Source organism: Paramormyrops kingsleyae, chromosome 20 (genome assembly GCF_048594095.1).
Source record: "Paramormyrops kingsleyae isolate MSU_618 chromosome 20, PKINGS_0.4, whole genome shotgun sequence".
NCBI classification, from domain to species: Eukaryota; Metazoa; Chordata; class Actinopteri; order Osteoglossiformes; family Mormyridae; genus Paramormyrops; species Paramormyrops kingsleyae.
Genome location: NC_132816.1, coordinates 12,777,097 through 12,804,076, shown reverse-complemented (window position 1 = coordinate 12,804,076; position 26,980 = coordinate 12,777,097). Strand labels below are relative to the sequence as shown.

Genomic DNA, 26,980 nt, shown 5'->3' with positions numbered 1-26,980 from the left:
AGCTAATCAGTATTCTCTGTAATATAATGCCCCACAAAAATATCTGAATTAAAAACATCAGATCACACAGTGGTTTGCATGTGGTAGTGGTACGCTAGCGAGGTTCTGGTCTGGATGAGACCATCTCATCTGTGGACTTGCAGGCCGTCTCCATGTCGTGCTAAGTTTGTCCGCTTGTGTCACGCTCATGTGACCGTCTAAAAGTGTCCTCCTTGCCGTCTTGCAGCTTCTACCAGCAACGTTACAGCAGGAGCCTGACATTAAACAGACGACCGAGCAGCGCGAGTTAAATATTGAATCCAAATCATTGCCGCCCTGGATTTTGGGTCGCTATCTGTCGGTTATTAAATCACGGGCACAACCAAACGTGTAACTCTTTGGCGAGGGGTAGTGAACACATTATTATTGCCAGAGATCCAGAAACACCTACAGTGCAGGTGTTTGAACCACTGCAAACGATTTACATATGGCACATTTTAGTCATTAGCCCTTCTATTAGCATAAGAGGACTAATAAGTATGTACTTGTATCTGGGAACAAGCCGGTCTCTTCACGCGGTGATTAACGCCGTCGGTGTGTCCGCCTGAGTGGCCTGTCGCCGCGGATGCAGAGCGTCGCTGTGTGAGCGGAGGGTGCGTGTGCTCTGAGGGACTCTCCCGTCCCGTGCGGACTTAATAGGGCCCAGTACCGGGATCGGATGACAGTGAGAGGCGGTGAAAAGCATGTTTACAGAGCTCTGCTGTGTGAGGGGAGCATGTTATCTATTCCAGCCTGGGTTACTGCCGCAGTGCTGAGTCAGTGAGAATATACAGCACTCAGAATCGGTGTTTGTTCCAGGGTGCCGTTTGCTAACATTCCTTAATTCGAACACTCTGACCAATTAACATTATTCTGTACTAAAATAAACACCCTTGTCCAGAAAAACAGCAGTTTAAGCCAGTTTCCTCATGACAAGCACATTTTTCCTGTTTTTGGTCAAAGCTTATGAAGTGGTCTGCCCCCTGCAGTGTGATCAATGGGGACCGTTTCACTTTGTTATTCAATAATAATAAAACTAGCAAAAAATGTGAGCTTTTCCTGGATGAGAGTCTTCTGTGATCCTTTCCCAGGCCTCTTTGGTGTGATTACGTGTCTTTATCAAGCAAGTCTCGTGTTGAGGCCTGTCAGTGTGTAATGGTTTAATCTCATTCAGAAGAATATGGTGACAGACTCGTTTTGAAGTGTCATTATATTTCTGTGGTTTCGGTGCAAATTTACATCTCTGGGGGGGTGTAATGTTTTGGATAATAATTGGAGGGGGCCGTTAAAATGTGTTTATAATGGCTAATTGGTTTGCTGATTCTCATAATACTGCCTGCTGTGGTAAGTTTGCCATTGACAGGGGACAAACTGTCAATATACAAACTGGCAGTGTGTTCATGCTTTCTGATTGACTCGCACGCTAAATACTGAACTCAGAAAGGAGGGTGTCACTCTCGGGGCCCCGGGGCTGCTGTCCCGTGGGCTTTATTGTGGGCGTCTGTCATGTGACCACAAGATCTGTCATTTCATTGGCTGGCCAGGTGAGGGCCTGCCATTCTCTCAGTTGCTGTTTCATCCCAGCCCATATCCACGTCAAATTGATGATTTAATTAGGAGCCGAAGACTACGCAAAGTATTGCAAAAGAAAACTGTGTTTATCGCTGGCCCATCAGTTGTTAAACCGCAGTAAGCCTCACCTTGTACGGCGTGAACAGGAGAATCTGAGGCATTCCCTGTCATAATCATATGTCTGGATCTCATTGAATATCAGCGTCTTCCGTGTTTACTGCCGGATCCGTGCCAAATGGGTGTCTTCGGATTGTGACAGCCGTTTTCTGGGATGCGTGATTTCAAAGTCTCTCAGGCGCAGCTGTGCATCAGTCGGGCTGATGAGCTCCACGGCCTGAGTTTACCCTGAGTACTCCTGATAAATCTCTGATAAATGTTTATTCAACAGTTATGATGACGGCGCGGTTTTTAAACCATACTTTTGTTCCCCCCAGGTTAAATCGGTGATCGATGAGGGTGTAGAAGAGACATTACTGGTCACCTGTAAAGTAAATCCAGACCATTCCATCATCCACCGGTAAGACCCCTTTGCACCATTGTAGACCATGAGTGCTCATGCACAAGTGTTGTGGTCTGTCTGCTTCTGTTCCCCCATCTTGTTCTGGGTTTTATTTTTATCCAGCTAATTCAGACCTAGTCTTGGAGAGGAATATCAGTTACCGGGGTGTGGATCTATTTCCATTTTGGCCCCATGTTTTGGTCTATGTCTTAATTACCCAGCATTCTGAGCAGGGGCCGCAGGGGTTTGCTGCGTCTTCATTTCTCTTGCATTTTGTTTGACCTGTGCACGGATCCGGGCATCCGGTGGCATGTCTTGAGCCCGATGACGCATAACCAGGCTGTGCTAATTTCTGGGCTTCTCTGCTTTTAGTGTGCAGGGGTCAGATTTTGGTAGGACGGCCTCGAAATGGATGCTCTGTGATTTTGGGGGGGGCGGGGGGGGGTATCAGGCTGCTGTTTGTTCTTCTCAAGTCAAGGGCGATACCTTTTTTTAAGGTGAGGAACGTAGGAGGACAGGAGCAAATATGGACGTTTCTGATACTTTTTGGGGCGTCATTTTTCTTTATGTGTCTTATTTTATCATGTTTTTTTTCCTGTATTTGCCGTCTTTCTTTAATTGTTGCTTATCGTCGCTGTCCAATAAAAAATGCACATCTCCAAAAATCCATAATTTCAGCATAACGCAAAAATAAGTAATAACTTAAAACATCATAATGAGACACCCTTAGCACCACAAACCTGTCTACACAGCCGTCTAGTTGCCTGGATTGATGTCCGCAAGGGAAATACATCAGTGTCAAAACGATACAAATAAAACTCACTTTATATTCAGGCTAACAGTGGCGTTAGCTATCTAGCTATCAGCGTTGTTGCCGTTGTTAAAATTGGTGGTACAAAGCAATCCATACAAATGTCCATCATGAATACAACATACAACTAATACAAACATAAATACTAGTTGAATAGATGATTTCATTGGTCAATTAGATGTCAGACGCTATCAGTAGACAGAGGTGAATGGACGTATAGTAAAAAGTCACAATCGTCAAGAAGTGGACATGAGTTTAGTTGGACTGTGCTGTTCTGAAGCTTTCTCTGTTCTCCAGAGTTGTGGGAAAGTGTCAGAAAATGCACTATATAAAAACACTGACCCAAATGGGTAAATCTTTAAAGCATTTCAGGTAATTATGTCTTGCAGTTGTATATCTCATCTGTTCTAGTGCTGATGTGTAAAAACAATCCCTTATCGTATTATTGATGTAGCGTACTTGGTTCTGCTGAATGTTGGATTTATGTAGATGGTTAGCCGAACCTGAATCATTCATACTCATAAACCCATAATCATTCATGCCGATGCCTTGCGGCTAACGGAACACTTATTCATTTGCGCTAATTTTAAATTTCAATCTTTGAGCTACAGTGTGAAAACTTGTGGGAAAACTATTGTAAAACTTTTTTTTTTTTTTAATTGTTCAGATCGCGTATCATATTTTATCATTAAACAAAAAAACGGTTCGGAGAATGTAAGGCAGTTGAGGGTTAGTGATTACAGGACCATCTGTTGTATGCTAATGAAGGTCGCATGGCCAAGAAGATCTGCTGAATATAAAATTGACCGGAAAATGTTGAGGAAAGTGTCCGTTAAATTGGAGGCATGATTCGCATTTGACTTTAAGGTATGTGGTGAGGGGGCTGGGGGGGGGGGGGGTATGCAGTGTATGCAGATCAGGTTCTTGCTTTATTTATTTACACTAAAGTGAGGCACCCAGACAGCTGGGCCTGTATGTTCTCAAGTCATGGGGGCTCGAAGCGGAGCTTCGCGGAGCTGGCCTGCCCTGGTATTTCCTGAGGCTTCGTAAACACACAGAGAGTCGGGGTTTCGTCACTGCCGCATGCTGCCATGGTCTCTCTGACAGGGCGGCTCTGTTTCTCGCTCTTTCTGCTGCTGCCAGAGGACTGTACACCGTAAAGCTAACTGGTAACCAAGGCCATAGCGTTCTGCGGTAACTTGTCATGGTGGGAGAAAAGTATAAGTCAGAGGAGTGAAGTTCTGGATTTAATGCCTCCTGACGTCACGATGGTTTAAAAAAGAAGCATGTTTAGGGTGGTTTCTGAATAATGTGGCGCTTTACAGGGGCCATAATTCATGAGGGGCCAATGTTATCATTAGCCAATGATATGCTTTGAATTGGAAAGTGACAGGGGAGTGGGCACTCTGTGAGCCAATCAGCTTCCAGCTAGGGCCTGCGCTCCTGTGGTCCCGCCCCTGTGGGAGGTCCCACAAATGATCTGGCTTGGTAGATTAGAGGGACATGGGCGAGACAGACGCCCGACTTCCATCCTCCTCAAACAGTGTGGCAATGTCATTGACTGGTATGCTACGTCATTCAGGTTCGACGCTCCGCTGCAACGCGTTAATTGCGCCCCCTACTGGCATGAGCGATCCATGCTAGTGCCCCTTCCTCCCTCCATCCCTCCCTCCCTGTGTACATGATTCTGGGTTCTGCTCCCCAGTCTGGCATTTTCAGCATGACCTGCGGCAGGTACAGTGATGCGATCCACAGACAGTTCTCTGAAACGGCTCCATGTCCGTTTCTGGCTCGGTGCTCCTTCGTAGTTTGGGATCGTCGCTCTTCTGCACCGTATCTGTTACCCCGCTGGCTTGTTCCTCCTCCTCTCAGCCTGGCCAGCCTACCCTTCCCCACCCTGCCCCGTGATCTGTCAGCTTCTGCGCGTTGCTCACCACGTTCCCGCCCATGGCTGAGATCAAAGTGCTTCGGAACAGCCGCAGATGAAAGGCCTCTTATGTCGGTAATTGCCGTTGTCTTTTGAAATATGAACAGCTCAAAAACAGTTTATCTAACTCGATGAAACAATTCCTAGGTGTTGGTTCATTTTGTTTAACCTTTTCAGTTGCAACAGTTTTATAAATATTAGTTTGTTGCAAATATGAGAACAGTTTTTGGGTTGTTTTACATTGGCTAATATTTGAAATTAAATTATCATTGATGTTGAATGAAATGTATCTTCTCTTAGGGCAATAAATTATAATCCTTAACATTTATTGTTCTGTTTTAAAATGCAGCATATTTACTATTGTTTGGTTCATCTTCATTTGTTTAGCATTTTTTTAACATTTGATTAATAATTCATTTTTTAGAGTAGTTGCGGATGGTTTGGCACCATGGCAATATAGGTCAAATGAAGTCTGTTCTTTTTATTATCGTAATCCTCATTGCTTATGGCTTTACAGAAATACAGTTTCAGGGGGCAAGGAGAAACATTCTTCCCAAACAGAAAGGCTGGTCAAGATGACGAGAATTTGATTTGCCTGTGAATCTCAGTAGAGGAAGTGAAGGCCATGTTTGCTGTCTCATGGCATTCAATGTGGGGGGGTTTAAGGGTCACAAGAATGTATCACATGACCATGTGTGAAAAAGGGCACATTTTTATTTCGAGGCCAGTTGCACTAGAGGGTACATAGCACTGAGGGAACATCTGTACTGTAAATGTTTGTCTAGCCAGAATATATCCTGTACTAATCAGCAGAGGGTTTTGTCAGCTGTATAACTGATAAAACCTAATGGTTTACATACATTCTGCGATCCAGCTATCAGTCTTAATTGTGTTCAAAAAGGCTAATGAAATTTGTTTTTAAGAGCAGCATTTCCTAATGTGCTGATGAGGTGTTTACGGAGTCGTTCAGGAGTGTCGCTACCCAGAGAAGCTTATCGAGCTCCTTACCGAGCACCACCCGGGGTCAATGGCTGTTTACGAAAATGCCTCCGCGTTGAGCTGAGCAGCTGCGCGGCATTAGGCCGTCCCGCGTGGGCCTCGCGAAGACGACGAAAACAAACGCACACCTCGTCTTCATTAATCCTCTGCTGTCCACACGGGGAGAGCCGGGCACCCCAGAGAGGAAGCAGGACCCGTTCAGCGTGCGATACCGGAGGGGTGTTTGTGTTCCCCCCCCCACCCGCCCGCCTCATTATCGGCCTATTTTCAAGGAAGGGGGGCTCTTGTTGAATTCAGGATCCTAAAATGGTGGGAAGGTATGCATGAAAAATGAAGCCATTCTCCAGCTGTCTGGGAGGCCGTGTTGTGATGTGGGGGGGGGTGAGGCGCGGCACGGTGCCCCCACTGGAGGTGACAGGTTCTGCGAGCTGGAAATAGCTTGACCTGGACTGAGAGCAGGAATGGCAGACTCTGTGCTGTCCTGACTTCTCCATGTTGTCGTTTACATCTCAAGAGAGTGAGAGGGCGTGTAAAGGTCTATTAATTCCTAAACCTTACCCCTTTATGAGACCAAATTGTTTCAAAAAGTGACTAACGACAGACAAAATTCTACAATGTTCAATATTATCAGTAAGAACAAGCCCTGAATGATTTGTTTAGCTCCGATGTTTTAACAACCATGTTCTCAGTTTGATTTGGGCTGTGGGCTAAGCTGCAGATGTCTTAAGATTCTAGCAATATTCCTGGTTTTACGTTGTTCCTGTGTGTTCCGATATAAGAAAATGACGCTCTTTTACACTGTAATGATTTGGTTTTGTTAGACTATAATATTTATTCTTAATCAGCGTTTCACCAAGACACACGCACAATAATTGCCTCGCACCGTAAGGCATAATTGAAGACCAGTGGGGGGAAAAAAAAAAGGAATCAGTTTAAGCATTAAGCATTTTAAAGTGACTCTTGTTAGCCTAGCGGCATGTGGTGTGAGAGTGTATTGGTGTATGATGGCAGTAGGTTTATTGATTTGGAACATGTTGTGTGCAGCCCAAGAACAGAGCTGTAATCGCAGTTCTTTCATACTAAAACGGCTTTTCCCTGAACTTCGTTTCAAGGTCGGGGGACAATGAGGTAGCTGATATCTGAGATGCTGTTAAAGCTTAACACCGAAATGTTTCCCGAGTATAATATATACACGTACACCTCGGAGGACTCTTACTATCCCCTCTGTGACACTGTCATGTCAGTATTAATAATTACTGCATGTCATTACTAGTATTTAATATCCAATTACAGGCTTCATGTGGACATCTGAGGACTGTTTTAGTCAGTGATCTGTATAATCAACCAATATGGGATGAGTGTTAAGGGTCTGTCCTCGCTTATTCTTTACAGGCTCTTGGAATAAAATCTAGAGGGACGATTCCTGTGCAATATCACTGATGGATTAATTTTGCTGCGGCTGCTGCTTTAATTGTGTAACTTCGTTAACGATATGCAGAAACAAAAGGGCTCTGTCACTCATCTCACAGTCCGGTTCTCCGGGTTTGTTTCTGGGCTACGGCATTGGTTTCGTTCGCCGCCACGGACTCGTGCCTCTGTTCTCTATCGGGCCGAACCTCGTCTCATCAGGTGTTTTAATGTACAGATGAGCACTTGAAGTTTCACAGGAGATGCCTTGGCTCAACAATGTAAACATTCGTATTCTGAACAAGTCGGGACACGGTCTGGTCCTTAAGACGCTAAACTGTAGCCCAGGTCCTCACTTCCTTTAAGTTGTCTGCTTCCAAGTGGAGTAACACAAACTGTCAGTTCAGTACAGATAATCTCTGATGGGAGGAATCCGACTGAAGTGTTCTGTAACTCCACACTTCAAGGGTTGTTGGGATTTTTTTCTTCCCCACAACTGAAACTCTTCAAAGCTCAGTTCGCCCCTTATGTTGATCGGGACACGGCTGGGCAGGGAAGCCGGCGACGTGATTCATGCCTCTTTGCTACCAGAGACCTTGGATCTGCTCCATGTGATTGATATCAGCTGGGGAGTCTAAAACCTCGCTGCACCTTTCTGGTTTTTAGGTGGCGAAAAAACATGCGAGAAGTCGCATGTCAGCAATCCACCGCAGTTAAGCTAAAGCAAACAGCTCCGTTTTGATCGCATTTCTAAAACAAATACTCGCCTCAAACAGCTAGTGAGCTTTTCTTCCCCCTTTGTGGTTCATTTCCACAGTAATGGTTTAGATCAACAGCAAATATATTTTTAGAACAATGTAATGTCTGTTTAAAATGCCAGGAGAAAAAAAAAAGAGGTTCTCATGGTAACTTTGTGAACATGCCCTGCTCTGTTTATCTGTTTGGTTCACCTCTTCCACTGCCCACCCCGTTTCTCTGAATCTCTCTGACCAAATCCATTCCAAGGACATCGTAAAGCGATTCAGGTCTGCTGAGTTATCTTTTCCTTGTTTATTCCTTGCTTACTGTGCTCGGATGCTCTGCCTACTATGATTTTGTTCCATACGTCATTGACGGTATTTTTTTCCCCAACAGCACGCTGAGTGCCGTTTTGACTGTTCCCAAACACAGATCGAGCTCATGATTATTTGAGGCACGCAGTGCTTTCTAAATCTAATGCTATGTAACAGGCGAGTAGATCAGATAACTATGAATGCTGCGTGTTGAAGATGGACCCAAGTCCTGAAGGCACAGTTGGACTGTTATAAAACTTGACACTCATGTTTAGCTGGGTTCACAATGTGCGTGCAGAATGGGAGTGTCGACCAGGGGGTGGTATACACAAATTGCTCTCTCAAGCTGTTGCTCTTCAAGCACGTTGAATAGTCAAGCATCCCGTGTCTCAACTTTCAGTTGTTGTGTCCTGGGATTTTATATACAAGTCCAAGAAACACATTCACTCATCCCTCATTGCTGACTATCAAAGGGTGTTTAGGTTAGTAAACTGCTCTAGATGACCATCATAGATACCCCAGTTCTTCTAAGGCATCTGATAAATATAGATTGATAGGCAGATTCTTTCTTTCTTTCTTTTTCTCTCTCTCTCTCTCCCCCCCCCCCCCCTCCCTGAAGGACATGTAGGCATCCAGTAGCTTACAGATGTAATGGACCACAGCATAAAGAATGTAACGAAGAAGAACTGGCAATAGGTACAGTAACAAATAAGACCTTCTACTGGTCTTCACCCCCCGCCCCCCCAAACATAAGACATCATCTTGTAGACATCATGTGACTGTTGGGGTCATATAAGGACATAGACTAGATGGAGCGAGTCTGGAACACATTTAAGAAAAGTCCATGGGCTGGGTGTTATGGTCAACAGGAGTCAATCAAATTGCTATAAATGCTCTGTGTTGAAGACACACCCAAGTCCTCAAGGCAGAGCCAGATTGTTATGAAACCTGACACGCATGTTCAGCTCAGCTCGCAACTTGCGTGCAGAATTTAATTTTGCCCTAACTGGGGTGGCTTGCTAGGACAAATTGCTTTAAACGGTATTTCCTCCCAGACCACGTGTCCAATTGGATTACCTTTTCATACGAGATCAGTGTGCGAATTGGAGCTGACAATGTCAAGCGCATGTTAGACTGGATGTGCTACAAGCAGCACAAGCCAAACACGTCGGCCAGAAAAGTATCTAGGTTTGCTTGTTTGCCGTCATGAATGTTTCTGTACAAACTCCTATATTAGACACATGTTAAATATCTTGAAAGGATCAATAATTTGTCACGGCCGTTCCTTTACTTCACTCAAAGTTTTGAAACAAAAAAAGAAATTTGCAAAACTTGAAAGTAAAATTGTTAGTTGCAATATCCTTGCATACCTGTTTAATATTTATGGATTTCCAGACCTTAGTAATGAGCACCATTGAAGATAATCTTCATCCTGTATTACAGTTTTCTGGAATTGCCGCTTAACAAGTATTACGTGTAAATATTAAACTTGTAAAACGTTAAGATTACAGACTGTGCCTTTTAATTCATTGTAATTTATTTAATACAAAGAAAATTAAGACCAACCCTCTGTTCCCCATAATAAACCTCTTGGTAAGCTTTACAGCAGTATAAAACTAAAAACATCCATTCATTTTTTAACTGCATATCTTTGTTGGGGTCAAAGGGGGAGGTGTGGAGTATATCAAAGCACCATTGGGCTTGAAGGTGGGGTACACCTTGGATGGGGAGTCGTGCGTACAGTGTTTCCCAGCCCGGCCCTCGGGAACCCCCAGACAATCCACCCTGTCAGTTTTTGCTCTCAGTAGAGAGCTGGGAGGGAGCAAAAAAAAGGTGGCTCATTACTGTGCAACAAGACCGGAGTACCTGGAAAATGCAAAGACTCACAGGACAAGAGGGGGAGAACTTGGCAACACTATACACACAGAGCAGAGGTGCGATTTGAATACCTAACCCTGGGAGTATGAGGCAACGGTACTACCTTACGATTGAATTCTACCCTACGATTGATTGTTTTCTAACAATCTTAACAGATTTAACTACCTAATCTACGTCTTTAAATATGTTCAATTGAGTTATTAATTCATTTTTTAACAATGCTTAACATTTCAGATAGGTTTGGACACTCTACTCCATAAGTCCAAGGAGCTGGTGGAAATGTTAGCTAAGAGACCAGCTGCATTCATGTTAGTGGTATTTGTGTTTTTACCTCCTTCCTTCATGCTGACATCTGTCCATTTGCGCCCTTGCGATGTCGGGCCAAGTCATAGAAGCTGAGTCCATTAAAGAATTTTGCCAGATTTTCACTGATGTCATATTTTTTCGAGTCAACGTGCCCAAATTTGTCTCATCGATTTACTGAAAATATCGGTAAAATTCAGCGGTACCCAGCAGAGTGCGCGCTTTCTCCGAGGCATCCTTATATGGGAAATTGTGGAAAGTTCAAATGGCCGCTGAGTTATGATACAGAGAAAGTTCCTCTGCATCCTCCACCGTGAGTATCGCACATTGTCATTATCAAGGATCAGAACGGATGTAGTTTGAAGAACAGGGTTATTACTAACTCAAGCCTCGTTAATGAGCCAACCGGTGTTATCTGATTACAGCCTGGGATACACGTCCGTGGCCTATTGAAGCCCAAGGACTGTTTGAGGAAAGTGAGGAATAAAACCGTGACACAGAAAAATTCAATCGAAAGTAAAGCCTATTTAACCAATTTCATTTAACTCGAATTTAATGAATTAGTGTAAGCTCCTGTATGTTCAGAAAAGTTCAGCAGGTATGCCGTGGTTTAGTTCAGTGGTAAGGATATGAAAATGCTATATGAAAACCAGGACAGGTTGTAATGAATATATACTGTGATAAATCCACAAAAAACCAACCATCCATCCATCCGTACCCAAGAATATATACTATGTTAAATCCACATGAAACGTTTAAGTAAATATGGACTGCTAAAGCCACATAAAACACATTTACGTGAATATATACACTGCAGCTTACCATTTTCTTGTCTAGTTTTGACAACATTTCAAATAAATGCAGTTGTCACTCGACTATTAGCTACGTTCTTTTCCTCTAAAGTGCATATATTTTGTTTTCATGTCACAAAAAGCCGGTATCTTTTAACAGGACAAACATTTTGTTCAAATGTCTGCATAACTAATTGGTTATAAACAGCACTACATACCAACTTGATGTCCATAATGGAAAACTATGCCACTGTTTAAATTATCATTTAATTTTCATGTATATGCGTGAACGTGTTTAGTTATCTTCTAGGGACCATTTTGCAGTGTTTTTGTAATTAAAACTGACAAAACAGGCACCGATCCCATTATGTGTGAAAAAAATAAACTAAGGGGCAGAAACGTTCTGTACGTCTTTGTTTTCAAGTTTTAGTGCTTTGCAGATTAATTACATTGAACTCATTGGGACGCCCCCATTAATGCAGCCGTATTTAACCCACGTGTGTCTGTGTGCATAAACACACTAGTGTTAGCAGGTCATTGTACGGCTGTTTTCTAGGAACGGAGTCACCTTTTTAATGTTGTTTTGGATTTTTTTTTTTTTTTGGTTCAATATTTTTGGGCTTTATTGACACTTAGTCTGTTGGGGTATAATTGAACTGTGTCCCTGGTGCTCTGCGGTCGGCAAAAGCCCCAGCAGAATGATAACCACCAGCTGCTGCACCCCCATGTGCGGCCGAGGGGCCAATTGAGCGGAAGCGGCAGAGGAAGCGGCAGAGGAAGCGGCAGAGGAAGCGGCAGAGGAAGCGGCGGTCACCTGACTACTCAGCTGACCAGGGAGGCAGGGAAGGGGTCCTGACGGGGGACGCTGGTGCCCTCCTGTGACCCCACGGCTGCCCATCGCCTGGGGCTGCGTGCTGCAACCCCCCCCCCCTTTTTACCTTTTTTTTAATCTGGGGTGCTTCTGAGGGCCAGTTCTGACCTTTCACGCTTAGCTTGCTCTCAAATATTTTGTGAGGAATATTTTGTTCGATATAGTTAAAATACTGCCTTGCCACAAATAATAATGCTAATTGTCGCATAAAATATCGCTGTTTTTATTATATAAAGCAGTTCATGTTCATGCTCTGGATCCCCTAGGTTTGCATTCTGCCTTGTAATGAGAGTGTTACGTGATCTAGCTGTAATATCATATTTAGCTGAAGTTAATTAGAAAAGGTTCTGTGAAAACTAAATTCTGTAGAACAAAAGAGGTTGTCGGGTTCAGGATATTTTCTTTCTTCTTCTTTTTTTTTTTTTTTACTTTCATTTTCCAGGAGAGACTGCTGGCCAGAAAATACAGAACAGAAGGTCGTGCTGCCCTTGCGTGCCTTTTTAACATTTGGGGGCCTTTATTAGGATGGGGTTTGGTGGCAGGGGCGGCCATTGTGCTCCCAAACAGACGCAACTGCTGCTCCTTTATTATTATTATTATTATCTCGGCATGGACCGTGATCCATCAGCACCTGCAACTAGGTGGCGCCCATGGGCTCTTAAGCATTTTCATAATTAGTTAATTAGCTGACCTCATGTGAAGAATGAGCTCCATTTACAGAAGGCCTCTTTAGTGTTAAAATAATAATAATAATAATATTGTTGTTTATTATACTAGCTAAATGTTAGCCAAACGCTGCTTCCCCAGAAGCCGCCCCCCAGTTCCCAGCTGTGTGTCCCGTCGACATCACCGGCTCCGTTGACGCTATTTTATTATGATTCTTGCAGCGTAGAGTAATGGAAATGGCCTCCAGAGCTCCTCTCTAGATCATTTTAATTACCGGGTCAGTGGTTTTGTACGCGGAGGTCCACGAAGGAATGCTGTGTCGCCTACTCAGAAGACAGCATTCTCCTGTCGGGGGTGGGGGGGAGGTGTTTAATAGAAGGGGTGTTTGGTAATCTGTCTCCATGCGAGCTGGTGGCACTAACGTCACCTTTCACGGTAGAGATAGACACACGTCACCTGCCGTGACGCTATTCTGATAAAACAGTGTGATACGGCAAACGTGACATCGTCACCTGCGTTCGATCCGTTTAATTTCCGATAATAAAGGAACATGGCAAATTGGTTTGTTCCACCTCCACTTGAAAGTGCTTGGATTTCCCGCCCGCCACCCCCCCTTTCTGCCAGGGGGGTGTCTTTTCGTTTTGTGTCCCCGTTTGTGTTTGGGGCCTTCCTGTTAAGCTGGGTGAGAGGGTAATGAAATGAAGAAATCCCACAGATTTTGGCTGTTTTTTTTCTTTCTACTGCCTTCCAGCTCGCACTCACTTTGGCCCCTCCCCCCTTTTCTCCTCCTCCTCCCCGAGAAGACAGATTGCTTCGGCTAGCCCCCCCCCCCTTCAGCGGCTCTCTTTAAGGCTCCTGCCTTCACGCCTGACGGCAGGGGGAATGTCTGCAGACGCTGAGCAGGCCCTCTGATCACTACAAGCCTCTTTCGGCACGGCTTTGTTCTCGTCGGCATTCCGTCGCCGGGGCCGACGTGCCGGATCGTGCCGTCTCGTGAAGCAAACATCGAGCCGGGACGTCTCATCTCGTCTCCTGACATGCCTCCGGATTGGAGATGCACAGTGCTGCCTCCTAAAATCTCCCCACGCCGCAAATTAGCATCACATTTAATAATTGTTTAAAAACTGCGGGGTTCGGAAACCCCAGTTATAGTAGGGATGTGATTGTGAGCAATGGGCGGAGCCAAAGGTAAACATGCACGTTGGCGTGCACGTGCATGCATGTGTGCGCGCATGCATGGCCTCCTGCATCTGGATTTCGTGGGAGAAGCTTTTCAATTCCAGATTCACGATTTTGGTATAATGTAACCCGTCGACCTGTGCTGCCAGACTGCACAGGGTCACATGGGCAGAGGCAGTGGTCACATGACCAGCCTGAGATTTTTATGTGTTATATATATTCAGGTCAGAATTGGGTAAGGGTGGGAAAATATGGCTGGCGGTGATGCGGAGCAGGCTGCGTGGGGGCGTTTCTCATTACGCTCCTGCGGTCCCGTTGCTGGCCATCTCGAGAGGCTCAGCTGTGGGGGGGGGGGCTGTCTCTTGAGTGCTTCCATGTGTCCGGGCGGTAGCCAAAGTCCCGGGGGTTACGCGGCTTCATACTGAGGATATTAAATGACCTAATGGCCCGATTATTTAGACGGGTGTCAGCGCCTCGAAACTCTTCATATTCATGGCCAACGCCTGATGGCTCCTGAAGAGGGTTCGGCTGTGGTCATACATGACGGAGGCGTGGCCTGTAAATATTTGCTTAAGAATAGGCCGGGGGGGGGGGGGGTGAACACTAAGCCCACAGAAGTCGAGAGCTTTGATATTAACCAGAGCTTCCACATATGGCTTGGGAACCGATTGCATGTTTTGCTGTGGATAAAATCCCTTAAGGTCCAAAATGAATATGTCTCTGAATCATTAGTAGTGAGTCCGCCTTACCGTGCAGTCTGCCGTCTGACCTGATGCGGGCGAGCGGCCCCATGCGCAGCCGGCTTGTAGGAAATGTCTCAGTTGCCTCTTTTTTTTTTGTTGTTTTTTTTTTTTTTTTGCTGGGGTCGGGCTTATTAAAATCCGCTTTGAACACCCGTCTCCAAGACTCGCTGCTGTGCTGCTGCCCCCCTCCTGTTGCCTCTCCCTCTTCCCCCGACAGGAACTGCTTCATTTCCTGAAGTCGGCTTATTTGGTCTCTGCAGAGAGCCGCGCGCGACCCTGTCCGCTCGAGAGGCCTAATGACCGTTTCATACCAGAGTTCCGTGGTCTAAACGTGTCGCAGGTGTGATCACAGCGCCCCGCTGGAGCTGATTATCCTTCACTTCCTGCAAGTTTCTGCACCGGAAGGTTACAAATAGGGCAAATTTATTTTCATTTTTGTTTTCATTTATTTATTAAAAAAATTTTCGCTGTGAGGGGTAATGCATCACTCACATTTAGTTGTTTTTTATACTTTTGACTGTGTTTGTGGCACATAAATCGCTTGTTGCTGTGCCGTATGACCACGAGCCGGATATGGAAATTTATTCCGTATTTTCGTATAAATTCAGTTCTCCTTTTTAGTTTTTTTTTTTATTATTTTGTCTGCTGGATTATTGCCCTGTGTTAGGTGTGAAGTCCTTTCCTAGAGGGGGAAGGGCCAGCTGTGACCTTTGTACGGGTCTCTGGATCTCACTGCTCAGTCAAGCCATTCCCAGGCCCCGCCGGGGATTGTGGGTAGGTTCCGGGTGATCCCTCAGTGATCCCGATTTAGACCGATTGTTCCTCGTGGCCGGAGTTGAACCTTTGTCACAGCAACTGCTCCGGTTTATCCCAAACCTCCCAGTTAGACAAGGGATCGAGGCTTGTTATAAAGGGCTATAGGCTGGCTGGGTGCGTTGAGTGTGTGTCGGGTGGTGGTGGTGGAGATAATTACAAGGCAAACAATATTCCTTCCCTAGACATGCAGGCTATGCAGTAAACCTACGCTAAGGATTGGCTGCATCTATTGATCTGGTTCTTGTAATGGAGAAGTGCAGCTTGCTAAATCAATGGTTTATTTTCTCCTAGGCTACCCTTGTTAATGCTTGTTTTCATCGCTGTATAAAAACGTTTTCTGTACGTCCCCCCCCCCCCCGCCCCCCCCCGCACTTTCAGCAGCTTTTCCGCCCCTGGACAAACCCCCCACCCCCGTGATCTTTGCACCGCTCCGATACTGGATTTATCAACCCCGCCCAATGTATCAGCTTTGTTTTTGTTGGGTGTCATGGGGCTTTAAGTTCTCGAAACCCAACCCAGGCGAGTCCTGTCCTTCGCTGCCTTTGAAATGGTGGCGAGGCGGTTCTGTCTATTGTTTTGATTGCGGATGTCGGGTGGGGGAGGGTGGGTGATGGGAGGGGGGGGGGTGTGTGCGAAAGGTCAGGGAACGGCGATGTTGCCGAAGAGCCCGCTGTCGACAGACGACCCTCTTGTCCGAAGGGCGGTTGCGCTAATGAGGACCTCTGTAGCAGCACTGAAGGTTAGCGTCTCATTGGATGGGGTGGGGGCTGTTAGCCATTGGGTGGGGGGACCTAACCGAAATCTGGGCTTGTATGAGAGCTGGACAGGCAGGACACCCAGCCCACAGGGATAAGGTCAAGCTACTGCTGTTACGCAACTGTTCCCAATTTTTATTTTTTTTGTTGTTTTTTTCCTAGCTGCAGATCCCATACAAATAAATAAATAAGGGGCACCGCAGGCCTCCCCTCCCATCAGGAAATGGCGCCCGTTTTGGTGGCCCGATTGCCACGCCGATTTGGCTGGGACCTTTTCTTTTGGATGCTCCCGTACGGCATTTATCTCAGCCTGCTGCCACAGTGACGGGCCTGTATGCCCCGAACCAAGTCAGCAATTCCATCCTTGTTAAATTATCCAGGAAATTGTTAGCGAGGCTTTGATAACACAGGTGTTTATAGGATAATAGTTTCTGGAAGCAGAATGAAAGAGAAACGGCAGAGTCGTTAGGGTGGTGCGAGAAGGAATGAAGCCAGTCTCTCCACAGTGCCGATATTCCTCTCAGAGGGAATGTTTTTATTCCCATTTAATAGCAACTTTGTTGTTGTTATTTTTGTTGTTATTATAATTAGTAGTAGTAGTTGTTCGCATTATGTTCAGAATTGTTGGTTTGCAGTCTGGCCCGATTATTTGTGAAGACACGTCTGAACACTGACGTTGATTTGTGGGAGAGTTACGATGGCGTTTATCTGCCTTATCGCAACATCAGTGGCCCCGCATTGTGAACAAAAGGTCGTAACATCAGCTGTCCATATAAAGCTATAAACCAGAGTCTGGAAAATGCACGAATCACAGCTTCCTTGCTACAAAGGGTCCTTTGTTCCTTTTAATCAAGTCAAATTGTCTGCGGTTTTCCGCCAGTGTTCAATATCATCGATGAGTGAGCGCGGTTAAACGAGCGATCATTATTTTTCTAAATTAATCGCCGGGTGATATTGTTTTGAAAGATTGATCCCAATACTGGCTCCTGCGATAATGAAGACACTGGCTTGGTGTTTGGAAACAAAGAACTTAAGTGGGTTGTAAACACTGGCTGTAAATTAGCTTGCCTTGATTCCCATCCTGTCAAATCTTCCATCATTAAGCTACGCATTATTCCATAAGTAATAATTTTGCAGCGTTAATCAGCCCATCGCTGGGTTCTGTGTTACTTCCATTGTGTCGCAGATTGCATCATGGCCTGCTTATTTCACCAAGCGCTTTATTGGTGGTAAATAATTCCAGGCTAATTAATACAGCTGGCACGGGCGACACATTCGCATGAGCGCGCACGCACATTTTGCGTACTCTGGGATTCCTCTCTATTTATTTATTTGTTTGTTTGTTTGTTTGTTTATTCATTCTTTTAATTTTTTTGCCACCAACGCTTGTTTCTGGATTCTTGGAAGTTGCCCCTATTCCCCAGGATGGTCCAGAACCGCTCTTGTGCCCACCCCCCCACCCCCCGATCCTTCCCACCAGTCACACACTCTCTGGGTAAGTGGATAATTTTCCTTGTCACGCCAGAAGCAGCACAGCTGTCTGTTTGGGGGGAGGCGCGGGAGAAAGAGTTGTACCTCCTCAAAAATGGCCTCTTATCTTGGCTGATCTTGACAATCCCACCACCGCACCCCCTCACCTCCGCCGGCACTACCCACACACTGCCTCCTCCATCATCTCCCTGCCCTCGACGACGGGGGAATGTTTCTGGTGCGGGCTGGTGACTCTCTCTGGAACCAGTAAATAATGAATGCCTCTCACCTGGTGGTCCCTACAAGGGTCCAGCCGGCCCCCATATTGTGTGGAGGGAGGGTAGGGAGGCAGCATCGCATTAATCAACATTCTCCCGCCCGACGCCGCCTCCTTCATCTGCACTTTTCCCCCTAACCTTTAAGGAGGTGTCCATCTCTCTCCCCCCGTGCACGTGGTCCTTTGTGATAGCAAGCCATGCTCTCCATCAGGGGTTGTCCCCCCCCCCCCCCTCCCCACGCATGGAGGTTCTCCGCATTCCTGTTAAAATGGCGCATTTCGAAGAGCATTAATTTCTTGCTAACGGCTTAGATCGAAATCACCAGGCTGAAGTGGAATTTAATTTCCAAAATAAAACCGCCTCCCTGATGCTCTGCCCCCCGCCCTGGTTTCGATTAAGGCCAGATCACAAGACGCACTGCTATTTTGTCATGCCCCCCCCCCCAGACCCCCAAGCTCCTCTTTAAGGGACGCCAAATATTTATTGGACGCCGGAGAAATGTTGAAGAATCGGGTGACATTAAGCTTATGCGGTGACCATAACAAACAGTGATCTGAACGCAGAAAGCTGTCCGGTTAGCCTCAGACATCTAGGACACGTTGATAGCTTTGCGTCGTGAAATAAATTAAATGAATAAAAAATACCGGCTTGCACATGGCAGGGCTAGCAGTACTTATATTTTACATGCCAAGTGAGAAGTAGAAAGAGAAAATTAGATTAACAGCAGATTCCCTACCAGGACAAATAAAAGACTGGTAATTGCTATCTGTTTTACAATTTATGACCAGCTCGTTTTCTCTACTTAGGACCTTAAAGAGCCACGGCAGGCTACAGGCGACCTGTGACCTCCTCTCGTGAAGAAATTCCAGGCTGGTTGTTTGACGTACCGCTGTATGAACTCGTGTGCTTATCGGGTCAAATCTGTATGTAACAGGAATGATTATTTTTCTGCCTTCTTTCCCCCCTGAAGATAAGGCGTGTCAGGACCCACGCTGAAATGTGGGCGGGACTTGGACCGAATGGCTTGTGTTTTCACACTCGTGACGCTGTTCTCCTGCAGAGTGACGCCGTTTACGGAGAACCCGGAGCTCTCACAGCGGGCCCTGGAGCGGAGGTGGACATGACTTGTGTTGTTGTAGTCTTACTTAGTAAACAAAAGCCATTTTCGTTAAAAACCGGTAATCCCTTCAAATACAGCAAATGGCATCCGTTTCCTCTTTCACCAACTGGCACCATCGCGCTTGTGCTAACGTCAAACGTGCGTGAAATGGATTTTTCAAATTAGCTTGGGCCCTTTGAAGCAGCTAATGTGCTTCAACCTGGTTGTGGTGTAAACTTGTCTGTGTCCAAGTACACCTTTTATACTCCACTAATAATTTCATGTGTTTATACAATTAGCGTAAGTGAGTTTCGTGTTTCCCCTGTTACGGCAGGCTAGTTTTGAGGCCATTTTTCCAGACAGGAAGAGGTAATCTGAAACCGTAGTGTTTTTTCCTTCTTGTGTGTGACAGTTATACAGGAAAATAGCTTTTTTTTGTGCTAGTGGCTAGTTAATGTGTCGCAGGATGAATGAGGATCTGCTCTGGTTTTGGTAATGAAGTAGTTTTTGTCCGTAATGTGATTGTGGGTTCGGATGCTTGACTTGCAGTTGCCTGCAGGTGGCGCTGTAGAGCACATGGCTGCTTTCCCAGCCGAGGCTGCATGTGCAATCGGTGACCAGCGGCGCCCTCAGCTTGCCAGTGGGGTTGGTTAATGTCGGTTACACAGCTCACGTAACACAGCTCATGGCCCCTTGAGTTCAGCCTGGGCGTTAAGTGTCAGTGGGAGCAGTACAGCTCAGAATGGGTAATCAATGCATGGGAGTCAGGCCTGGACTGCCCCCAGTGAACCCTCTGCCCGCACGCCTCCTGTGGATCCCGTACTTCTCCTGAGGCGTGAAGCCTTGTTCCGTCAGCGATAATGACGGGAAAGAACATGCACCTCACTGAGCAGCAAAACACGCCAGTGTCTGTGTTCCAATGGACAGGGAAACCATTTCTTTGACAACACAGCCTCAGTACTGCGTATCTATGGAGACCACCCTGATTTTGGGTTTTCATTATTCTCATATTTGATGAAATTTTTTCCGGAGGTATCGGTCTCCCTTTGTCTTCGCGGGAGAAGGCTCGGGCTGATGGAAAATGAAAATTCAAAACATAATGTTTCCTGTGTGCTGATTTGTAAAAGCTGGATGCAGCCTGGACTTAGAAAGTTGGCTTTCTTTTCAGGAAGCACTGGTGCACACTGCTCTCTATAAACAGTGGAAAAGGGACTCGAGGAAAAATCTGCCAGACTCAGTGTTTCCACTGTAAACACGCTAAACAGTTTCCATTCTCTGCCTGTTTTTTTTTTTCTTTTTCGGCGGCCCTGCCTCGGCCCCTCTCCTCCTCCTCCTCCTCCTCGCTCATTTTCCAGCGTCTGTGTTCGTTAGCAACACGGGCCCCAGGTTTTTGTGAGAACAGAAAGTATGACCTGGAGACTGCAGGCATCTCCAATGTACCGTTTCCATGTGAACACACATGAATTCCAAAACCAGTCCCTTCAAACACAAACGCTGCTTGTTAATAATGATGTCCCTCCTTCCCCAAGCTCAGTATGGGCGAATGTACTTTACTGTACTTTACTGTACTGGGCTGTTACAGGTGTGTCCTTAAACAAATGATGTGACAGTTAAGTGTTGCGTCGCTTAATTAATTTATCGGGCCACCTGTTGCATTTAGGGTTCAGAAACTTTATGCTGGAGGAATGCGCTCATTCCATTAAAATATAAGCTTGAGGTCAAGCGGGTTGTCAACTTTGGTCGGCTGGCTGGCTTGAGGACGGGACAAGTCTGCAGACACATGCACACGCATTTACATGTATGTAACAGCTTTATTACCTTGTTAATAGCGTGTAGGGTTTGCAAACTACACCAGTGCTTTTGATGTAGCTAATTTTAGGTTTATAATAGAATAATATAGTTTTGCGGTAACATTTCTTGCATGAGAGTCAGGGACAGACAGTGTGTGTCACGTCAGGTGTGTGAGAGTTGGCAACCCTGGTTCAAGTCATTTTACTACTTTAGCTATAAAGCGATTCTAGCAGTATAGTAGTCCGTTTGTCAGGTTAATAAAAAGGATGGTGCTTTTTAAAAGCATGTAGGTCATGTCAGCTTCCCGATGTAAAGCCTTCATTTCTGTGTGAACCTCGGAGAGCTGTCTATAGCGTTTGCTTATTTGCCTCTGACTTGCACTCGGAACGCATAGCATCGTGCTCAAACCCTGAGACATTTTATACCATTTCTTCTAAACATGCTATATGCCTGCATTAAATAATTGTGCCTTGCAAAGTATAATCAGCTGCACTCTATTTAGCAGCGTAATTCAATTAACGGGTTCGAGTGGCCCTTCAGCAGTTAAATTGAAATTATTTTGAAATATGCGCGGAATAAAACGTCGTGTTATCCACGGGCTGTGTCGCCGCAGTAAAACCTAGACGCAGCCATCCCTTTTTCACACTTTATTAGCTCAGAGTAATACGAAAATGTATATACAAAAATACGCAAATATTACCTCCTAATGTCGCTCGTCTTCCTGATCCGTTTGAAGATACAAGACCCCAGTTCAGGCAGGAAAACCTATTTCTCTTCTGGTAATGAAAGAGTTGTTAAGCCGGACTCTCCATATCTTTTGGTTTAAAAACTCATCTAAATGGAAAACACATTGTCTTCATTACTCGCGAGTAGTGAATGAACACGGTTGCCATGGCGACAGCCATCTGAGGCCGAGGGGCTGCTTTTCGGCTGGAGAATGGGGTACGACGGAAAAGCGTGTAATCCAGACGGTACGGAAACGGCTTACTGAATCCGAAAGTGCTTTTCCTGGGGGGGGGGGGCATCTGTTTGAAAAGGTGTCGTATTACAGAATCAAAATAAATATTATATTTATATATGTAGCTATTCTAGCATTTCGTATTTATGGTCAGAGTATAGCAGTCAAAACAATTCAATTACGTTATTGTAGAATGGTCATTTTTATCAAGGTGTAATGTATGGGTAAGAGAGGTAAAAAGGTGCCTTATGAAAAAACATCCTGAGTCTCTTATGAATCAATAAGAAATGTCTTGAATAATAGCCGACAAGTGAGCGCAGAGGAACGTAAACGGGAAACTTTATAATGGGTGCCAACAAGCCTCTTTAAATCGGTGCATATTGGTGTTGCTGTGGCATGGGTGGCACAGTTCAGAAGCATCCGGAAGCGAACATGGGTACGAGCCCCAGCTGGGGGGGGGGCACCGTGATAGAGCACCGTGCTAATGATAAGTGCTTTTACAGACGCTCTGGGAATTGGGGACAAGGTGCCTTTCTAGGAGGGAAATAAGACACACGGATAATAATAGGGAAACTGGCCACTGGGGGGGGGGGTGGTGCGGGGGGGGGGCTTTTCATCATGGCCACTCATGTCAGATAGTAATTGGTTTACCTGCCGCATTGCACTATATCGGTATCTGAGAGGCTAAAACATATTACCGACGGCTGACCTTTACGGCACGGCTGCATCGCCGCAGAGAATGCCCGAGATGCGGCCGCTCGCCATGCTGATTTTGGAATCTTTATTTTTTTTATTTCATTTTAAACTTACTTGCCTCTTTTAAACCTATGAGAGAATGCCTCTCTGTAGATGTACGAGGGAGGGTGGGTGGGCTCTCACTGAAGGCCCCCGCCTACTCCGGCCGAGTGGGAGTGTCAGCGCCAGGTCTGTGGAGCAGGATGCGGATTTTCCGGCTGGGGGGGGGGGGGGGAGACGGGTGGCGAGGGTGTTACGGGTGGGGTGGACATAGACAATGATTAATGATACTGCTTGGTTTCATGGGGTCTCTCAGGTCACTATGTTTGCGCCCCCCCCCCCCCCCTGCTGTTTGGACTCAGCCTTTTGTTCGCCAAGCTTGCTCCATGCCTCAGATGCAGGGGGGGGGGGGGGAGGCGTTCAGGGAATGGGAAATACGCAGTGATGTTTCAGCAACACTGATTTAAAACTTAATCCGTCGCAACAAGGTACAGCCCACCACGTCGACACCCCTCCCCCCCCCCCAATGAAACGCTCCTCTGTTCCGGTTTGGGGGCGACAGTGTGCGTGTCTGAGTCGGTCCACCGGACTGCGGACGACCGATTCTGCCATCAAATGTGAAAATCTCAGCCAGGGCGTGCTGGCTGTTTTAACTTTCCCCTCCATCTGTGTCCTGAGATCAACAGGGAAATATTCTCCCTCCCCCTTCCCTGTCTAAGTCCTGCCCCCTCCAACCTCATACATTAAGCTGGAGCCCAGCCTTGCACTGCGCTGTACGGAAAGTCATCCTTATACCCAGTTTTTGGGGTTTAAATCATGAATGAGGAGCAGCAGCTGCATCAAAATGTGTCGGGGGGGGTGACGTGCGCGGGGGCGGAGGGGGTGGCGTGTGTGGGGGCGGGTCTGGTGTAGAATGACAGCGCTCCCCAGGAGGAACGTGTGTGTGTCCTCTGTGCTTTGGGCCGTCTGCATGTCTGGCGGTTTCCATAGCTCTGGCACCTGTGTGTGTGTGTGTGTGTGTGTGTGTGTCAGTGGGTTATGTATATATTACATTGTGCGGACCAAATGTCAAAACTCTTATATTTGGTTACTTATGGCTAAGGTTAGGCTGGGTAGGGGTTACGGTCGTCATTGATGGGATTTGTGTATTTCCTATTGAAAAAACCAGCCACAGCGTCTGAAGCGCGTCTTAAGCGTGAGGTTACTCTCAATCCATTATTCACTGATCTCATTAGAGTTGATGCCCCCCCCCCCCCCCAAACACTGGAGAAACCAGCTTTTTCAATCCAAATTTGCCATCATACACTCGGTTGGACGGCCGGGAGGGGTGGGGGCATTGTAATTATAGATGGTATTTTTAAAGGCAGAATTTCTTTATTGGTATTAATTAATCATTTTAATTGGGTAACTGCCTGTCTGCCTGCTGGTGTCTTCGGTAATTATCTTTCCGGGCTTTGGGGCTGGCGGTGTCGGAGTGTGCCGTTAACCTCGCGTTTTCATCCCGGTGTATTCCACTCTCATCCCATCGGTTTTTTAATTTTAATATATTATTAACCTGGTGTTTGGGGGGGTTGGATTTGGATATCAGCTGTGCTAAAAATCGGTAGGCACTCGGAGAAGCCGACAGTCATTTTAATCATAGGGGGGTTTATTAAACGGGTGTTTATCACGGGCTCGCACAAGCCCCCGCCTTGTCTCCGGCTGGGCGGTCCCTGCCGCTTCGGACCGGGGCGGACTCCTTGCCGGCCTCACAGAGTGAGATTCATGACCTGCGGGGGAGGAGGGGGGAGAGGGGGTGTAATTACTGATGGTTCAGCAGTTTGGGGCCCTGGAACAGTAGGACAAGGAATATCTCAGCTTTCCTGATCAGCAAAGCATTGCTTCAGAGAGGCCACTAACAGCTTGTCTGGAAAGGCGCCCGCATGCGCACATTTATGCTGCCCCCCCCCCCCCCCCCCGTCACTCACATCTGGGGGCTTCTGCACAAAAATCCTATCAATGCATTTTTTTTAAGCTTACCTAACAATAAGTGCAATATTATGCACGGTCAATAAAATGTATATATTCATGTAATCTTTTACAACGTGAGTGATACGCAATCAATGGTTAATTGTTTTAATGAAGCGGTACATGCAGAGTGTGTTTTCATCCATCCTTTCGCTTTCCCTGGATGTCTCTTCCTTATCCGGCACGGCGTCTCTGTGATGGTGTAGTTTTTTTCCCCAGGGGGCTGCCTGGATGCTGCTCCATCACTAGGGACACACAGACACAAATACGCACTACGGGCAGCGTAGCGGTGCTGGAGGAGACTGGTGTACCCAAAGGAAACCTGTCCGGGGTGACACCCGCGTGGGCAATGGTGGTGGTGACATCAGCGTTCCCCCCCTTGAACCTTGAGTATGAGCCACGTACACCAGCAGGGGCTCTAAACCCCAATTGGTTGTATCACCCAGTCCCCTGTGATTGGACGTGGTTCCCCATCAGAACCAATAAGGAATGTCCATTTCTGATGTTAGTTGACCCAGCTAACCCTAACTTGTCAGCAGTGGTGCCAGAGTACACAGTAGGGCTGCTCGATTATGGCAAAAATCATAATCGCGATTATTCGAGTCAATGTTGTGACTTTGGAAAAACCATGCGTTTATTGAACTTTTAAAAAAATACCTGTCTTTTAACAGTGGATTTCCTTGAACTCTAAATATAAGAAACAAATAATAAGGGGCCGGAAAGGGGTACGTTGGGTTTATAACACAAGACAAAACAGGAGCGTAATTGTGAAACGAAATGCATCACAATGGTTTATCTCAATTATTTTGTTTTTTCGTAATCATTGGAAGCAAAAAAATCTATCATAATTGAAATTAAGATTTTATTAATTGCCCAGCCCTTTACGGAAAACTGTCCCAGAGCCACTGCATACCATTGGCGCTTGCTTGCTCCATGTCGCGTCGGGCACCTGACGGATCTGCTGTCGTTTGTACTGCCATCCAGCCTCAGTCTGGTGAAATGGAAGCAGTCTAGCTTCATGCTTCGAAAGGCTCTTGTGGAATGAGACGCCACGTTTATATACAGCTGACGTCTGATTGGTGTGTGGCTGTAAACATTTAAACTAAAAGCACCGTAAGACCTGTAAGACAAGTGCATGTATAAACCAAAATTAGTGTAACGCTGTGTGATTGCAGTGTAGTTATGTGTGTATGTGTGTGTATGTATGTATGTATGTATGTATGTGTATATATCCTCCTGAGACCCCACCCATTCATTTATGTCCATTGTAGTGGACATTTTTTTTTTTGCATCTATCTTTTCACTGATGTAAGGAAACATATTTATTCCTGTTGTACACTAAAGAGGACATGCTGTGAAATTAAAAATAAAAATAAAATATTTCCCCCAAAGACAAATAACCTAAAATTGAAGGACCCTTTTTTTCTTGGGTCTCAGGAGGTTTTATATATATACATATATATATATATATATATATAGACCAATAGCAAGACCAATAGCACCATTATACTGTGATTACAGTGTGGTAAGATGCACATCTAAGCCAAAAGCAGTATAATCCTATGAGATTTCAAATGAGATGCTTTTAAACATAAACAAAATGCACACATAAGCCAAAAGAAGTGCAACACTGTCTGATTAAGGTGTAGTTTTAAGCATAATTAAAATGCGGGTATAAAACAAAAAGCATTAAAACGTACTACCTCAAGGGCGAATAAAAATCAAGAATCCTTCATTTGCCTTTTGTGCATGTTGTACATATTAGTAAAACAATTCATCGATAATATAATGCAATATAATGCTTCAGTAAATAAAATAGTAAGAGAATACGGGAAAATGTAATAAAAACAGGAAACAGGAGAACGATTGTGCAAATTGTGCAGTAATAGTGCGAAAAGAGATGGCGTGTGACTGAAGGGTGGGTTTAAACATGGCCGAACTCTCACTAGCCTGACAGCTGTGGCGGTGCTCACCGCCGTCCCGCCGCGCGCATTAAGGAGCCGTCGCGCCTCCTAGCTACTTCCCCCGGGGGGCGCTCTCTCCGACGGCCATTTGTATTCCTCACAGCTCCTGGTGGCAAGATGAAATCTTTCCTGATTCATTTACACAGGGGCAATCAAAACATGGCATTCGGCGATCCCCGGCAAATTAGAGAGGGGAGAGTGGAGCGGGACGGGCGAGGCGGGGTGACGGCCTGTCTGCTGCCTGGAATTCATCACAAGCCCCCCCCCACCAACCCCAGCCCCTCCCTATGTCCCGATAAGGAAGATTTGTGGGGAGATTTACAGCAGCCTGTGTGGTTGGGGCTTTAAATCAGGCTCCCCTCGCACCGTGGGCGGCGCTCTGCCTCAAATG

The 26,980-nt window shown here is 45.9% G+C and overlaps 1 protein-coding gene across 7 annotated transcripts in view; it reads left to right on the top strand.

The window, feature by feature from the left end:
• Nucleotides 1-26,980, top strand: part of zmiz1a (zinc finger, MIZ-type containing 1a) — a 112,891-nt gene that overhangs the window by 38,598 nt on the left and 47,313 nt on the right. For 5 of the 7 annotated variants that reach the window (XM_072703794.1, XM_072703797.1, XM_072703800.1 and 2 more), the window contains one exon: nt 2,025-2,107. The gene's annotated coding sequence lies outside the window, so the exon portion shown is untranslated. Of the gene's footprint in view, nt 1-2,024; nt 2,108-4,437; nt 4,903-8,904; nt 8,982-26,980 lie in introns of those variants that run through there. The other 2 variants (XM_072703796.1, XM_072703798.1) reach the window with 2 other exon arrangements.